This window comes from Oncorhynchus clarkii, chromosome 32 (assembly GCF_045791955.1).
Source record: "Oncorhynchus clarkii lewisi isolate Uvic-CL-2024 chromosome 32, UVic_Ocla_1.0, whole genome shotgun sequence".
In the NCBI taxonomy this organism is placed as follows: Eukaryota; Metazoa; Chordata; class Actinopteri; order Salmoniformes; family Salmonidae; genus Oncorhynchus; species Oncorhynchus clarkii.
The window spans coordinates 33,124,887-33,131,429 of record NC_092178.1 but is presented as its reverse complement, the minus strand read 5'-3'; the positions used below and the strand labels follow the sequence as shown (position 1 = coordinate 33,131,429).

Sequence of the window (6,543 nt, the reverse complement as noted above, 5' to 3'; positions counted from 1 at the left end):
CAGCGTTGACAGTATTTGACTAATGTGGGATATCAGTAGTCTGCTCGAGTTAAACAGTAAAGGGAACAGTGCATACCGTACATACAGTATGTATTCCGCTGAACTTTACCCCCCCAAGTTATGCTGCAACTGAGCATTTAAAGGGGAATTACACTCCATGTTCCTGAACTATTTTCATACATTAAGTGGTCTTCTGTTGAAGTCCCTGTTACCCAAGATGCGCACCATGTCATTTACGGTACTCCTCTTTTCCATTCTTTTGGGGTTGAGGGAGCTAGATATGCACAACTAATAGTGTGGAGCGTGGATTAATCTTGACATCAGACTACTGGATTGGTAAACGACAAATGTTACACTGACCAGCCTTGTCCCTTCCCTGCTTCTACAATTTGTGTCCTCAACCCGCACTTGTCTGTTCTATGGGTCAGCGCGCTGCACAAACCCAACTAAATTAGGCATAAACAAAGGCTCTGGGCTGCAAATGTCAAGTAATTGTTATCAGTCAAGGTTGGCAGGCCTTGTAGAGTTGTCAGTATAGGGCTGCTGCCACCTGCTGGTATGGTCATATGGATACATGGGGATTAATCGTAAAACTATCTGATTTCGCTTCACAGATTTGGGCATATTGGACGCCTGGTGACCTGTGCCACCGTCAAGTGCGGAGAGGTCAATATCGTTGCCATCTAAGACCCCTTCATCGACTTGGACAAAATGGTGAGAACTTTATATAGGCTACTGCTTTATATACTGACAAATATAAAGCAGTATATAAAAGGTATGGAAATTGAAATAAATTGAGAAATATTAACCTGTTTTACTGAAGTCAGACCTTGAGTGGGTCAGGTCTGTTTCGGTTTAACAAGAAATATCTCAGGTGCACAAGTTTACTGTACACATATTCAACACCTCCCTAAAGATTGTATGTAATATCACTGACCAGCTCTCTACTACTGTTCCATAGGTCGACATGTTCAAATATCACTCCACCCACGGTGTTTGGAAACACAGTGAAGTGAGGCAAGATAATGACACGCTGATCATTGGCAACCTCCACATCCCAGTTTTCCATGAGTAAGTGTTGTTCCTTTTCCCTTTTCTCTGTAATTCTAACACTAGTTTTATGGTATAATCCTAACGTCTACCTCTTTGCCATCTTCAGGAGGGACCCTTCCCAGATCAAGTGGGGCGAGGCTGGAGCTGACTATGTTGTGGAATCTACCGGTGTGTTCACCACCATCGACAAGGCCTCTGTAAGTACCTCTTCACTAGCAGTAGGTCATATTGACAATGGTCTATACTTGAATTTGGTGGATATATATTTATATATATATAAGACTTCATGGCTATAAGGTTGTGGGTGAGCAGCAAGTGAGCATTGTGTTTTTATGCTGTGAGCATGTATTTTTATGCTGTAAATTGTTTACATTGATTCCTTCATTTTTTCCCTACAGACTGACGATTTTGCATCAGCTGCATGCGACTGAACCAAGCAAGGCAGCCTTGATGCTGTGTATTTGTTGTTACACAAACATACCCGTTGACCTCTCACCCCACCCATCACCCCCACAGGCTCACCTGCAAGGAGGTACCAAGAGAGTCATCATCTCCGCCCCCAGCGCCGATGTTCGTGATGGGCGTCAACCACCATCATTACGATAACTCCCTGAAGGTTGTCAGGTAAGCCCCTCCCCCTACACCCATGACATTATTTTAAAGGAGCAGTGTGACATGTACAAACATTCCTGCCACAGGGTGACATGTCACATGTACAAACAATTGCTGAAACAGACAGACGCGCACACTCAGTTCCAGCAGGACAAAAATCATCCCTCAGTCTTACAGAGAATGCGAGTATGAAACATGCCCTAAACACATCCTACAATTGCTCACACACTTCAATTAAACTTTGGGACAATATCAATAAACAAGGTCCTGTGTTTGACAGATTTTGGAAAATAACTGTTTTCAACAATGGTTTTGTAAAGAAAAATGTACTCTCATTCTAAGCATTGTTTACTTTCCATAAGCCTTATCTTCAAATTCTATGGAAGTTGCATAACTCCTTGAGGTAAGAAAACAATTCAGATTAGGTAACATGGGAAACTATTTTACTTCGGAAAGGCAGGATTTAATGTGGGTCAAAGGTGGGTGGAGGAGTGACCTGGTGCTGCTGGTGCTGCGACTCCTTGTGGCGGGCCGGGTGCCTGCAAGCTGACTTCCAGATGGCCAGATGGATGGAGTTTCCTCCGACACATTGATGTGTCTGGCTTCCGGGTTAAGCGAGCAGTGTGTCAAGAAACAGTGCGGCTTGGCAGGGTCGTGTTTCGGAGGACGAATGGCTCTTGACCTCCGCCTCTCCCGAGTCTGTAGGGGAGTTGCAGACTGTAACTACTAATTTGATATCACGAAAAAGGGGTAAAAAAAACAGGAATTCAGAGTAGCTCTACTTAGTTCCCCTTGACCACCCTCCCAACCCAACTACAAGCTATCCTTGTTTTTGAACCTTTCCTTTAGTTACTGCAAATGTAACACACAACAGGGACTTAATACATAGTAATTTGTTTCCATTTAGGTACATTCTTGTTCTACATGAATAATGTTTTCTCCTGTCTGCCTCAGGCCCCTTATGAAGAGATCAAGAGAGTCATCAAGGAGGCCTCCACATGACCCATGAAAGGAATTCTGGGATACACAGAGGACCAGGTAAATATTTTCCCATTCCAAGACCCTGCTTGAATACTATCAAATGCATAATTCCTTCCATACTTATAGAAATCACTGTTCGAACATGATTTGATAGGTGTGAGCAAGGGTCTGTGTTGCAGTCCCTAATCATGTCAGTGAGTACCACAATGAAGGAAATAAGGAAGGATGCATTTTAAGACTACTTGAACAGGGCTTTCCCTGCTCTCATGAACTGAACCTAAAGGTCATATGAACTAAAACATTTCTGTTTTTCACGTAATGAGCCTGTTGCTCTCCCCTCAGGTGGTTTCCACTGACTTCAATGGTGACAAACGTTCCACAATCTTCGACGCCGGCGTAGGCATTGCACTCAATGACCACTTTGTCAAGCTGGTCTCATGGTATGTATCCAGACCTACACACACACACACAATATATATACAATATACATCCCATATACACAATATACATCCCATGACATCTTCCTTCTCCTGAACGGACATCCCACCAATCCACCGCCAGAGAAAGAACCGGTAGCACAGTACATAGCAGCAGGTTTAAAATAAGTGACATTTCTGAGGATGGAGTCTTGTTTTTGCCTGCAAAATATTTCTGTCCACCTGTGCCTTAATTCACTCGGCCACACAATAAAAGTATTCTGTTTGGGAAGTGTTTGTCGTCTTCTGTTGTTGAAGTGTTCTCATGGTACATTCTAGCAGGCTTGTTATAGTACATTTCATTAAAGCTGCACAGAGGCTGTGAAACAAAGCATTTGGACCATGAATGGCATGCCAAAATCTGCCAGTCATTTGCTCAAGTCTGACAACAGGAACCTTCTTCCACCTATAGTCAACTCATTTATTTATCATGACAAGATAATGGTTCAACTATTTATTTTCAACAGCTAGCAGTGAAGGCTCAGAGGAGGAAGGGGGGGTGGACCATCCTCAGTGAATTTCCCCAAAATTAAAATGGTAAAACATTTAAAGTTTACCTTTTTAGATCAAACTATACTAAATATAGTCACGTGTTGTCACACTCGTCGTAATGAGTAGACCAAGGCGCAGCGTGCGTAGAGTTCCACATCATTTTAATAAACCGAAACTCACTTAAAAAAACAACCAACCAACCAACCGAAACGTGAAGCTACTGTTGTGCACTCAGGCAACTAAATGTACACAAGATCCCACAAACACAAATGAGGAAATGGCTACCTAAATATGATCCCCAGTCAGAGACAACGCTAAACAGCTGTCTCTGATTGGGAACCATATCAGGCCAACATAGACAACCAAAAAACCTAGATGACTCACCCTAGTCTCTATCACGCCCCAACCACCACAGAGAATAAACAGCTTACTATGGTCAGGGCGTGACAGTTCCCCCCCCAAAGGTGCGGACTCCGACCGCAAAACCTGACTCAATAGGGGAGGGTCCGGGTGGGCATCTACCGTCGGGGGCGGTTCCGGTGCGGGACGAACTACCCACTCCGCTCGCAGATCCGACGTCTTCCTCCATGGTGGCTCTGGTGCGGAGATCATCGCAGGAGGAACCGGACCATGGATTGTCGCCGGAGGAACCGGACCATGGATCGTCGCAGGAGGCTCTGGACTGAGAACCCCTTCTGTTGGCTCTAGACTGAGAATTTCTGCTGTTGGCTCCGGACTGCAGACCGTTGCTGGAGGTTCCGGACCGCAGACCGTCGCTGATGGTTCCGGACCGCAGACCATCTCATGAGGTTCCGGACCACAGACCGTCTCAGGAGGTTCCGGACCATAGACCGTCGTTGGAGGTTCCGGACTGTGGACCGTCGTTGGAGGCTCCGGACTGTGGACCGTCGTTGGAGGCTCCGGACTGTGGACCGTCGTTGGAGGTTCCGGACTGTGGACCGTCGTTGGAGGTTCCGGACTGTGGACCGTCGTTGGAGGCTCTGGGCTGGGAACTGTCGCCGGAAGCTCTGGGCTGGGAACTGTCGCCGGAAGCTCTGGACTGGGAACTGTCGCCGGAAGCTCTGGACTGGGAAAACTGTCGCCGGAAGCTCTGGACCAGGAACTGTGGCCGGAAGCTCTGGACTGTGGAGGCGCACTGGAGGCCTGATGCGTGGTGCCGGCATTGGTGGTACCGGGCTGGTGACACACATCTCAGGGCGAGTCCGGGGAGCAGGCACAGGACGTATTGGACTGTGGAGGCACATTGGAGGTCTGGAGCGTAGAGCTTGCACAACGCGTCCTGGCTGGATGCTCACTTTAGCCCGACAGGTGCGGGGCGCTGGCACAGGACGCACAGGGCTGTGAAGGCGTACTGGCGATACAGTGCATAGAGCCGGCGCAGGATATCCTGGACCGAGGAGACGTACTGGAGACCAGCAGCGCTGAGCCGGCACAACCCGTCCTGGCTGGATGCTCCCTTTAACTACTACTTAAAGGGATAGCTTTCTGGGTTTTTACTGCAATCCTAATTGGTTTGTGTTCTAAGTTATTTAAAATAAAGACGATTTGTTTAAAATACAGGCTCTACAGAAAGCCCTAATGAAGTAAACTATTTATGGCTTGGGAGTAAAGACATATACAAAAAATATTTGGGAAACGTTATGTTCCATAAACGTAGATGAACACAGATCTTCTGGAGTGATATTGTGGCAATAGAAGTCTGATTTAAGTATCGACAAGGCATTTTGGGATGTTTTTAGAGAAGCGTGGCAAACACATTCTATGCATTGTTTACTTCACAGGGCTTTCTGTAGAAAACAATCTCTTTAAGTTGATTGTTTCTGTCCTTTCACTCGCTCAGGACAGGACCATGGTAACATAGCAACTATTGAGAAGAGACCAACTACATCTTTGATTTATGCCCTTCCCTATGCTACCACTGAGATGATACCAACATCCATAAATTCAAGTCTGTTTAGCCCTGACAATTCTACTACAATGAAGACCACCAGAACTTTTGAGATAACACCATTCTCCTCAATTACAAGTCAGTATACACCCGACCGACCATTCTACCAGTACTGTGAAAACCCCCATTGAGAAAAGAGCAACATCCTCCATTGCCACTGTGAATGCCACTTCCAGTTGCACCACGACACATCAGTCTGATTTTAATGGGTAGATAGATTCCTGTGGGGTACACACGGTACATGTTCAAAATGCTATTGGAAGAGGATCTTGTGATGTTAGTAAATATGTAATTCCCTCCGACATTTCAGTGAACGGCAGGCCAGAGATTGACATAGATCAGGTGCTGAGGGGGGGGGGGTCTACACAAGATGTGTCATGACCAACAGCAACATCTATCCACACTAAGAGGGCGTGGCCTGTCAGCAAGTCACACTCTTCTCTCCACTGATCCAATGGACAACATTCAACTTTTATTTTTAGTATGTTCTCTATTGTTTTTATGTATGTGTCAAATAAAATGAAATGTATTTTACCATATTTCAGCCCTCCTCGATCAAACAACAGGAAATTGTGTAATGGAGCATGTGTAGCATACATTTCAACTAGGTGTAGGCCTACTTTTGCACAAAGCACAGTCCAAAAGTTTCAGTAAGCCAGTAGCCCATAGCTTTTAGACAATATGAGCAGAGAACCTTACAGGCAACGTTATTATGGGCTCTCTCTGACGTCCCCAAGGGATGCTGAGGGTGCCGTAAAACTCCTAAACCGTGAGCCATCTTTGATTGAAATAATGGTGACATTGTTAGACTTACAGACAATAATGCCATTGATATTACTCACGTGTAGGGTAAAATAAACACACAATGTGACATTAATGAAACGTGTCGAGAATTTACTCAAGCCAAGCAGTAGGTGATTGCGCGTTTACACTAGTCATGGCGGTAGTTAAAACCCGCAG

General features: G+C 45.5%; 1 pseudogene; it reads left to right on the top strand.

The window, feature by feature from the left end:
- Positions 1–606: 606 nt before the first annotated feature.
- Positions 607–2,667, top strand: LOC139391957 (glyceraldehyde-3-phosphate dehydrogenase-like; annotated as a pseudogene).
- Positions 2,668–6,543: the final 3,876 nt, after the last annotated feature.